This window comes from Gracilinanus agilis, chromosome 5, assembly GCF_016433145.1.
Source record: "Gracilinanus agilis isolate LMUSP501 chromosome 5, AgileGrace, whole genome shotgun sequence".
Taxonomy (NCBI): domain Eukaryota; kingdom Metazoa; phylum Chordata; class Mammalia; order Didelphimorphia; family Didelphidae; genus Gracilinanus; species Gracilinanus agilis.
In genome coordinates, this window is record NC_058134.1 from 145642515 (window position 1) to 145654820 (window position 12306).

The 12306-nt window shown below is 31.7% G+C and overlaps 1 pseudogene; it reads right to left on the minus strand.

Moving 5' to 3' along the window:
- Nucleotides 1–7371: 7371 nt before the first annotated feature.
- LOC123249634 lies at nucleotides 7372–8396 on the minus strand (annotated as a pseudogene).
- Nucleotides 8397–12306: the final 3910 nt, after the last annotated feature.

Here is a 12306-nt window from a genome sequence, read left to right on the forward strand (position 1 = left end):
TATATATATATATAATTTTTGGCATTTCAGCCTATACAGTTTATCACTGTTCCCTCTAAGTATAATTCTAACTACCCTGATTATAATTTAAAAAAATTTAAGAGTTACCAATATATTTTTTCTTATATTAATACAAATCATTTGAACTGATTGGGTCCCTTAAAAAAAGTTGTGTTTTTTTTTTTTCTTTTAAAATTACCCTTTGATAAGTCTCTTGAGTTCTGTGTTTGGCATCATATTTTCTGTTTAAGTCAGGTCTTTTCTTTCTGAATGCTTGGAAATCTTCTATTTTATTAAATGACCATACTTTCCTCTGTAAGAATATAGTCAATTTTGCTGGGTAGTTGATTCTTGATTGTAGTCTCATTTTCCTTGCTTTCCGGAATAGCATATTTAGTGCCTTCCAGTCCTTCATTGTGGGATACCACAAGGTCCTGTGTTATCCTAACTGTGATTCCATGATAGCTGAATGGTTTCTTCTTATCAGTTTGTAGTAGCTTTTCCTTGGTCTGGTAGTTATTGAATTTGGCTATAACATTCCTAGGCATTGTCAATTGGGGATTAAATGCAACAAGTGATCTGTGGGTTCTTTCAATCTCCACTTTTCCCTCTTGTTCAAGAATATCAGGGCAGTTTTCTTGGATAATTTCCTGTAGAATGATGTCCAGGCTTTATCTTTTGTCATGATTTTCTGGTAGTTCAATGATTCATAAATTGTCTCTTCTGGATCTATTTTCCAGGTCTGTAGTTTTATCAGTGAGGTGTTTCATATTTTCCTCAAATTTTTCATTCTTTTGATTTTGTTTTATTGACTCTTGCTGCCTTGTGAAGTCATTTGCTTCAAGTTCTTGGATTCTAATTTTTAAAGACTGAATTTCATCCCTGGAATTTTGGTCATCCTTCTCCTTCTGGTTTTTCTTTGTAGGTCATCTTTCACTTTCTTTGCCTCATTTTCAAGCTGGTCAATTCTGGATTTCAAGACACTATTTTCTTGCCTCTGTTTTCACATGACTTACTTTGCTTTTTAAGTTTTTTTCTCAGTTGTCTTCAGCCTCTCTTAATTGTTTTTTTGTTTGTTTTTTTAAACATTTATTAATATTTATTTTTTTGGAAAATTAACATGGTTACATAATTCATGCTCTTACTTTCCCCTTTAACCCCCTAAATTCCCCCTCTCCCCCATGGAAGATGTGTATTTCCACTGGTTTTAACATGTGTCATTGATCAAGACCTATTTCCAAATTGTTGATAGTTGCATTGGTGTGGTACTTTCGAGTCTACATCCCCAATCATGTCTGCCTCAACCCATATGTTCAAGCAGTTGTTTTTCTTCTGTTTCCACTCCTGCAGTTTCTCTTAATTGTTTTTTGAACTGTGTTTTGAGTTCTTCCAAAGCCTGAATCCAATTCACTAGAGTTTCTGCATTTTTGCTTGTGTTCCTTGGTGCTCCTCTGTTCTATTTGCTCTTTGTTCATTACCTGGATATAAACTATTGATTGTACTTGTTTTCTTTTTCTGTTTACTCATATTTTTTCCTTCTTTCAAGTCCCTGTCATTGGCTAAAATCTTGCCCCTCTGATTATTTCCTAATCTGTAATAATGATGTTATTTATAAAAGTTGTAGGACAGTTGTTGGAATCCTGGAGTTCTAAGATCTTCATATTGTGATAAGGAAGGATAAGTATTGAGAATAGGAGTCTCTGAAAAAAGAAACAAGTGAATTTTTCTTCAAGGGTTCCTAATGGGTGAATCAGTGGAATTGACTTGAGGTAACTGACCTAAGAAATTGAGTGTTTTATAAATCCAAATATCCCAGATTTTGGGATAAGAACTCACCATTTGACAAAAATTGTTGGGAAAATTGGAAAATAGTATGGCAAAAATTAAGTTTAGATCAATATATCACACACTATACCAAGATAAGGTCAAACTTTGTATATAATTGAAACAAAAAAATGGCAATAAGTAAATTAAGAGAACATAAAATAGTTTACCTCTCAGATCTATGGAGAAGGGAAGAATTTATGACCTAAGAAGAGACAGAGAACATGATCAGATGTAAAATGAATAATTTTGATTTTATTAAATTAAAAACATTTTTATACAAACAAAACCATTTTAACTAAGATTAGAAGGGAAACCACAAACTGGGAAAATTTATAACAATTTTCTCTCACAAAAATATCATTTCTCAAAAATATGAAGAACAAAGTCAAATTGTTGAGAATCCAAGATATTCTCCAACTGCGATATGGTCAAAAGGTATGAATAGGCAATTTTCAGTTGAAGAAATTAAAGTTATCAATAATCACATGAAAAAATGTTCTTGCTCCCTCTTGATTAGAGAAATACAAATTAAAATAACTCTGAGGTAATACCTTGCATCTATCAGATTGACCAATATGAGAGTAAATGAAAATGATAAATATTGGAGGGAATGTGACAAAATAGGTATGCTAATGCATTGATGGGGTTGTGAACTGATCTAAACATTTTGGAGTACAATTTAGAATTATGGCAAAATGCCTATAAAAGAATACATACCTTTTAATTGGGTCTGATCCAAAAGAGATTAAAAAAACGGCAAAAGATCTGTACAAAAATATTTATAGTTGCTCTTTTTTTGTAGTGGCAATTGGAAAATAAAGGTATATCCCACAGTTGGGGAATGGCTGAACAAATTGTGGTATATGATAGTAATGGAATACTAAGAATGATGAATGGGATGATTTCAGAAAGAGCTGTAAATATGTACTTGAACTGAGGCTGAGTGAAATAGGCAGAACCAAGAGACCATTATACACAGTTACTGCAACATTGTAGAATGATCAAATATGATGGACTTTGCTACTAACAGCAACACAATTATCTAGGACAATTCTGAGGGACTTATTAAAAAGAATGCTACCTCCAGAGAAAGAACTGTTAGAATAGAAATTGAGATGAAAACATGATTCATCACTGGTTTATTTAGGTTTATGTTTGGGGATTTTGGTTTTATAAGATTATTCCCTTACAAAAATGAATAATATGGAAATTTAAAAAAAAGTTCCTAATGGAATGGAAGGCAATAATGACAGAGGAGAAAGCCATCTCACCATCCTGTACTTCAATTTCCTCGTCTGTCAATTGAAGTCATTTGAGTAGCTGCCCTTTAAAGTCTCTTTCTGATATACATTATGATTATCTTGCTTGTTTCCTTATTACAATTTCAGTTAACAATTTATGTGGTTCTGTACATTCTTGAAAAAATCATCATAGAATTTTAATAGATACTTTCAAAACGTGATCATCACCTTTGGCTCATCTGTCCAATTAGTACAAAGAACAGCAACCTGTATTATGTCTTTGTTGCTTGTGCGACTATGATTGTCTGCCATGGATGCAATATAAAGGCAGCTTAATGTTCATGATGTGATTACCTACTCATTCTAAATCTTGATCTTATCACTATATTGAGATTTCTTGTTGATGGCATGGTTAAAGCACCAGACTTAGAATTAGTAAAACTAAAAATTAAATAACCTAACCTCAACATTACTTGTATTAGCCTAGGCAGGGGAATAATAATAGTACCTATGGTCCACTGTTGTTGCAAGGATAAAATAATAATTGTAAAATATTTAGCACAGTGCTTGATATATTATACTTGCGTAATAAATGCTTAATTTTTAAAAATCATTCCTTACTTCAGCATTCTTTGGTTCTGAAAAAATACGATTGTAATTTTATTGTAATTTAATTACAAGTTATTTTTCTTTCACTTGTTTTGTCTACTAAGCTGTAGGGGTGGGGGGAAAAAGAGGGGATAGATTTTTATAGCACCATAAAATAATTTTCTCTTAATCACTGGAAAATAATTTTAGTGTTTAGTCTAAAGATTATGGCATGCAAAAAGAGTTTTTGTTCAACATTACTCTTTTTTGAGCTAAAAATTGATCTTCATATAACATAACTAAATTAGAGTCAAGTCAGAAGATTCAATATGTATATATTATGCTTTATCACAGTGTTGTATGGGTTTTGTTCAATGTGGTACCATCCCACTGTTGAAAATTCAATTGAAATTTTTACAGAATGACTCACCCCAAGAATAGTGTTAGGTCTTGAGTTTCAGTGGGGAGCATTCTGTAAAAGATTAATGTATTCTGTTCTAAAACTAAATGTGATGCTTTTGTGTAGTTTCAAAATTCCTTCTTTCACTGTAGTCTATGCAAATTCATGTTCTGTATAATTTAAATTACAAAAGTGGTTTTCACTATTTAGCAAATGGGAGATAGTACTAAGCATCAGATTTTGGCAGTTATACCATAGAGGGAGGAATGATAAGGAGTATATTTATAAGCAGCATAATTGCCTATGAGTTTAAAAATCAGTTATAGATAGTCCAGAATTATATTAAAGGTTTCTCTTATACATAGTGGTTGACTTCTGGGATCCATGACTATTCTGTATTTCAAATGGGTGTTTATATCCAAAGTAAGTAGACATAGAAAACATATATACATGTATATGTGCATATAGACTTATCTATATGTAGTTTCATATGTATGTGAATAATATATGGACATGCATACATATTTATGTATATATTCACATACACACAAATATAATCATATCAGCTCTTTGTTTAATGCATTATTCTATTTGAATTTCTGATGCATATGTGTCTGCATCACTGTATAAGGATGTTGAATGAGGCACTGAAATTCTTCTATCATTAAGAATCAGTCTCTACATGAATTAATTTACTTCATTAACTTCTTAAGAAGGAAGAAGGAAAAGAGTATTTTACCAAAAATTCAATTTGCTTCTTTGAAAACAAAAGCCTTAAAAGTGACAAAATTAATGATTGTAGGTTGTTTTAGTATTACATAAACTTATAGGAGACATCAACTGATTAGCTCAAATATGTGAGGTTCTTATGTGTCCTTAATTGTCCCATGGCGAGTGTGGGGGGAGTGCAGGGAAATTATCAGGTATATGCTTTCAGCCCTCTGCTATTTGAATCTTTTATTAATTTAGCAGATAAACATAGAAATGGATCCTTATTACATTTTCAAACCACATAAACCTGAACCTGGGATAGTTAACAATTTGGATGACTATCTGGATCTAAAATGATTAATTTGACAAGCTAGACCTTGATCCAAATCTAGTAAGATTCAGTGTAATTGGAATAAATTTAAATTCCAACAATTGGGTTAAAATAGACCACATCAGAAACTTAGGAGTTGTGGAAGTTGATATGAGAGATGTGATTGTCTAAGAGAACTCTAAATTCTATATAAACTAATATGTGCGATATGGCATCAGCAAAGCTAATGTTTTGTTTAGATGCATTGAGAAAGGCATTATGTCCAAGAATGAGTAGTTGATAATACCATTATATTCTGAATAAATCAGGGCACATCTGAATCTTTCAGTTGAGAACTGGTAGTCACATTTCTGGAATGAAATTTGTAAGGTGGAAAGCATACTGCTTATCTCTAAAAGTTATTCCAGCCATATTTTTTTTTTAAATTTCCCCTCCTCCTCAAACTAAGATAAGAGTTTTGTGAGATCATGGGTTCATTTAGTTCTATTGTCATGTGTTTATTTTTGTTTTCTGTCTTTTGCCTTTTTTTAATCTCTGGCATTTAACATAGTGTCTGGCACAGAGTAGGTGCTTTATATATGATTGTTAACTTGATTATAGTGACCAACAATCATAATGTTTAAGAGCTTCTAAGTCATGCCTTATGAAAATGAATTGAAGGAACTGAAGACTTTTTTTTTACCTAGAGAAGAGAGCAATCCAGGGGAAAATTTTCTAATATTTGAGATACTGTCCCAATGAAGAAATATTGAGTTTTTTCCTCTTTACCCAGATGGTAGAACTCAACTTCATGGGTCAAAGTTGTAAAAAGACATTTTCATGCTTGATGCAAGGAAAGTAAAGACATTTTTATTATTTATTTGTTTGTTATATTAAAATGCTCAATTGATTCCCTTCTTCCCATTAGAGAAGGCATCTTTTGACAAAAGGGTATATCTTTATATAAAACTATGTTTTTTTTATCAGTTCTTTCTCTGGAGATGAGCATATATAAGTCATTCTTCAAAAAATATTCCTATTATATATAAAGTTCTCCTGGTTCTGCTCATTTTACTCTGTAATTTCATGTATATCTCTCCATGTTTTTCCAGAATTAAACTGTTCACAATTTCTTATGGCACAATAATATAGTAGGAGAAAAAAATCACCTACCAAATTTATGCCTAGGAGAATTTATGAATAAACAATAGAAGATATTTTGGAATGTAAAATTGATGATTTTAAATTGAAAAGATTCTGTACAGATAAAACTAACATAACCAAGATTAGAAGGAAAGCAATAAGTTGGGGGGATTTCCAGACAGTTTTGTGGATAGAGGCCTCATATCTAATCTATAGCAAAAATTTTGTCAAATATTTAAGAATATGAACCTTGTTTCAGTTGATAAACCATCAAAATATGTGAACAGATGGTATTTGGATGAAGAAATTAAATCTAAATGCAACTGTGAAAAATGCTCTAAATCATTACTGATTAGAGAAATGAAAATCAAAATAATTCTGATATATTTTCTCATTACAATCAGATTGGCTAAAATGATAAAAAGAAATCCAATTCTAACAGTCTTTCTCAAGGGGAAGTGAAGTTTCCATGTTGTAGAAGTATTCAAGCAAAATCTAGATGACTACTTATTAGACCTCTTGTAGGTGTGTTCTTTTGTTCAGGAAAATGTTAAACTATATTTTGTCAGGGACTTTCCAGCCATGGCATTCTGTCATTCAATATTTGTAGCTAAAAAAAGGGAATATAATCTCAATACATATTAGTATACCAAGATAAATAAAATCCATTTTTAAAAAATAGTCGGGTTAGATAGATCTCATGGATATTAAAAGGTGGATACATTTTTTTAAGGAGCAACATGTTTGCTTCAAGCACTAAGAAGAAATATGAACACAAATAAATGAGTGATGAGCTATATATGATTAAACCTTTGGCACTAGGAATCATGGTGGTTTATTGCTTAGCATTCACAGGGATCATCAAAGTGCTTAGTGTCAAAGGAATGAAACCACCAGGGTTTAAGCAGCTTTGTCAAATAGACACTGAAACATCTGATATGTAGAATATCGCTTTCCATGTCTCTTCTTACACACTGGTGGCAACTCGGAAAGGAAAAGAAGAGCCGAAACATCTCTTTATATGCTTTCTATTTCAAACAAAAGAGAATTATTTAAACATCAGTCCTGTTTACATAAACACCATTTTAAAGTATAATACATATGCAGATAGGTTAACAGAGACCCAGAAAGAACAAAAAGTATCCGACTCTTTAGACAGTTTTCCAGTGATACTCAGGAGGGACAACCTCACAGTCACTGATGCTAAAAAGCACTGAAGAATTCTTCGCCACGTATTTTAAGAAATCATGCAAAGATTAACAAGAGAGCCAAACTCTTCTCATCAAGGGGAGTATAGACCAGCATTGCTCCAATTCTTGCAAACAACAGTAGCAGGTGTGGTGCTCCATAGACCTGCAATATCATGGCATTCGTATGATCAGGGAGGATCTTGGCATACTGTGGACTCTCAGATTTGTAGAGTAGTTGTGTGCCCAGCGTGACACTGAAGTACTCTTTGATCCCTGCTACCACTTCATTCCTGCCATACTCCTTGTTATCTGGGTTTCCACGCAATTTCTTGTAACTCCCATAATCTTCTAGAATTGAATCCACATTCTTCTTGGCAGGAAGATAAATAAAGGTGTTTTTGTCTGGTAATCAGATCCCAGTCATCAACAAGCCAAGGTTTCAGTTCTTCTGGAATATTCACTTTAACTTCAACTTTGTTCATAAATATTTCTTCACTTCCAACTACAGGATCCACTCAGGCTCTTTTCTTCTGATGTGGTTGAGGTGTCTCACTGGTACAATTGCCTTCTCCAATTCCAGGAGTTTCCTGTTTGTTCTTTTGGTTTTCCGCATTAATATTGCAGAGGTCTCCAAACAATGAGTGATCCATCTGTTCTGAAAAAGTGCTTCAATATTTTTCTTCTGTAGACCAGAAATCTTCTTTCCTAGAGCTGCTCCTCTCATCTTCCCTTCTGCATACTGCTCCTGATTGGCTTTTTGAAGTTCTCACTGTTTTGGAAGAGTGGTGTCCCTATATTTGAGTACTCTGCTCTTGGCAACCCATTCATCCCAGTTTTTTTCTAACCACTGTAATGTATAAAGTAGTTCACTTGCTTGTCCTTTATGGTAAACTTAACACACTTTGCTTTTAAAGGAGTGGTCCATGAAAACACAATATATGTTCACCCTCCTGGAATTTGGGCTTCCAGTCCTGCTTCAGAGCCATTTATGAATGACTCTCATCTTCGTCCTTCTGCTTCTCTAATCTCCTCCCTCAGTCGTCGTTGCTGCTGGTTTAGCTGTCACCACTGCCTCACAGTACCTGGATACTTTTTCTAAAATAGAAAAGTGCTCATTTTTGTTATATATTTTTCTTTTTCTAAAATTTTAAATCATGACCTAATTATGATTTTTTGTGAGCTCCTTGAGAATAGGGACTGTTTTTGCTTTTCCATTTCAAGTGCTTAGTACAATGTCTGACAAATCTAAGTTGACTGATCTATGTTTGAAAATTAAAATTAATCTCATGTAACTTATTACTTCTTTCATAATTTAAAAGGTAAATCCATAATTAGAATATTTGTTGTACAGCCTGGAAAAGCAAGATAATTAGAAGCATATTTTAAATTATATTTCAAATTGTAATATCCCTGCATTATAACTACTTCTAGTCAAATTGTTTTAGAGTATCTCAGAGGATAATGGCATGTGTACCAAAGGGGGTACTCAGAGCTCTTTCTATGGGCACACATGCCATTGCCCCAGCACAGAGTTTGCTAAAGTTCATTAGTAACAATTCAGAGGGTTGTGGAGCCAGGCTGCTCCCTCCCTCGTTCCAAAGATGCCTGAGGTCATTTCTCACATTACTCACTCCTCTAAAAGTTTTGCCATCACAGATAACCCTTATATGAATAGGAATCCCTACTAATAGCACTTTAAAAGTTATCTACATAAAAGTTTACAATATACAAGGAATGGAAAACTTTCTGCTTAGAAATAGTTCTAATTTTAAAATTTTTTTCTTCCCTGATATAGTGCTGAATTGTATTTCTTGCAATTTCTCCTCTTTGATTTTACCTTCCAGAGACATGCGAACAAGTCTAATTCTCATTCTACATGATAGCCCTTCGTATCTTCTCTACATAAATTATTAGAGTTTTAGGACAGCCAAAAATGCTATTTCCATATTAGGCTTCAAACAATGTGACTATTTATGTGCTAAGACTAAATTAACTATTTTGACTGCCTTGTAAACTCATTGAGTTGACACAAATACCCAGATCTTTGCCCTTTGTTCAATCATATCTTATCTCTGTTGCAACTTTTTCCTCCACCAAATCTTGTCATTATATATTTGTTTTTCAAGCCAAAGAGTGGAACTTTCCATTTATCTGTGTTAATTTTCATTTAAAGGCTATGTAATAGTACAGAATAAGTTATCAGAAGACCAGAGTTAATTCCTTTCAGTATCACACTTTGATTCTGAGACTCTTATCATGTCATTTAGAATTTTCTAGGAGTCTAGCAAACTCTCAGAGATTATGACTTGGAGACCTATTTAGAATGAAATAGTACACACAGAGTTTCTAGGTTCATCCATTCTTTTATGACCTTTGAATAGATGTAGTTTCTATGCCTAATTTTGAACTTATTAGATTTTGATAATGGTTCTAGCATACTGAAATGTTTTTGGATACAAATTCTTGCATTCAAAATATCAACTAACCTTCCCAAATTTGTGCCATATGTAATTTTAAAAAACATGACATTTTTGACTTTGATCAGATTATTTATGTGAATATTGAGATGATAGCAACAACTTTAAGGGAGGGTTAGTCTTTTGCATCCTTTTCTTACCTCATAGTTAGCATAGTGTTTGGCACATAATAGGTACTTATAAATATTTATTAAATGATTGATTGGGAGTATTCCTTTAGAGAATTCATTCCATGTTGACATTAACCCATTTCTATAATTACTTTGGCTTAGTTATTTAGCTAGTTCTACAGCCATGTAATTTCTTTTCAATTCATTATAGAAAGCTAAATAAATCTAACCATAAAATAAACAATAAAGAATTAAAGATATGAATAGCATCTTAGAAAATCTAAATATGATACACCTCAGGGAAAATTAAAAGAGCAAAAAATAGTAAATACATTTTTATTAGCTGTACTTTTCTTAGCATGTTCACAGAAAAATGATTATGTTTTGGGGCAAGAAAACCAAATGCAAAATAATTAATTTTAAAATTACTCTTTTTACATGAAAATATTGTAAAATTATTATAAAATTTTACTCAATAAAGAGCAATGGAAGCATAGATTAAAAGTTAATTATAAACTAAATAATCCTAAAGAATGAGTGGTTCAAACAACAAATCATTGAATCGACCAATAATTCCTTTAAAGAAAATGAGAACATTGAGATGACATTCCAGAATTTGAAGAGCAGCCAAAACTACATTTTAGGTGGAAATTTATATCTCCAAATGCATAAATCAGTAAAAGAGAGAAGGAATAAACCTATGGATTGACCATTCAACCAAAAGAAAAATATTAAAAAAATTAAAAATTCCCAATTAAGTAGCAAGATTGAGAACCTAAAAATCAAAAGAGAGGTTAATACATTTGAAAGTAAAACAATAAAAGTAATAAATAAAACTAGGGACTGTTTTAGGGAAAAAAAATAAATTAGATAGGTGACTGGCTAATTTGATTAAGAAAATAAAGAAGAAAAACAAATTACCAATGATAAAAATGAAAAAAAGTAAATACAACATCAAATAAAGAAAAAAATTAAAGAAAGTATAAGGAGTTGTTTTGCCTAATAATATGTCAGTACAACTGACAACCTAAGTGAAATCAATGAATATTTACAAAAATATCAATGCCTCAATTTCAAAAAAGAATAAATACAATACTTAAATAACCTTATTTTAGAAAAAAGGAAAGTTGAACAAGCCTTTGATGAGCCTCTGAAGAAAAAACTCAAGGATCAGATAGATTTACAAGAGAATTGTACCAAACATTTAAAGAACAATTAATCTCAATACTGTTTAAACTATCTGAAAAAATGTCAAGAAGTATTCTTATCAAATTTTTTTATGACAAAAATGTGGTTTTGATATTTAAAGCAAGGAGAGTAAAGAAAGAGAGAAAGAAAACTATTGACCAAGTTCCTTAATGATTATCAGTGCAAAAAATGTGATAGAAATTACAGCAATATATCACAAAGATCATGAACAAGTGGAATTTCTACTTTGAATAAATTATTTGATTCAATATTGAGGAAACTATTAGGACACCTGATTATATCAAAAGAAACACAATGAAACAATATAATTATATTAATACATGTGGAAAAAGACTTTTGACAAAACATAATACTCATTCTTATTAAAACAAATAGGAAGCATAGGAATCAGTGGATTCTTTGTTAAGATGATAGGTACTGTAGTATGTATCTAAAACCAAGAACAAGTATTTGTTATCTGTAACAAAGATAAACTTAAAAGTTCCCCAGTGAGATCACGGTGAAGCAAAAATGTGTATTGTCACTACATTCCAGTTTTTCAACAGAAATGCTAGCTATAGCACTGATAAGAAAAAGAGACAAAATAGTCAATGAGGAAATAAAATGATCACTCTTTGCAAATGTTATGATGATATACTTAGAGAATCCTAGAGAATCAACCAAAAAGCCATATTAAATTATTACTACCATCAGCAAAACTGCAGGATACAAAATAAACCTACATAAATCATCAACATTTCTATATACTACCAACAAAGTACAGTAGAAAGAGTAATTTCATTTCAAATAACTTTAGACAATATGAAATATTTGAGAGACTAACCACCAAGACAAAAATGGAAAAGATTACATGAACAAAATTTCAAATAATATTGACACAAATAAAAAGACATGCTGAAAATTGGAGAAATATTCATTGCTCATGTGTAGGCCAAGCCAATTTTTTTGTTGTTATTTTTTTTTTTATTTTTAGAAAAATTTTCCATGGTTACATGATTCATGTTTTTACTTTACCCTTCACCCACTCAAACACACTCCCCTTAGCTAACTTGCATTTCCACTGGTTTTAACATGTGTCATCAATCAAGACTTATTTACAT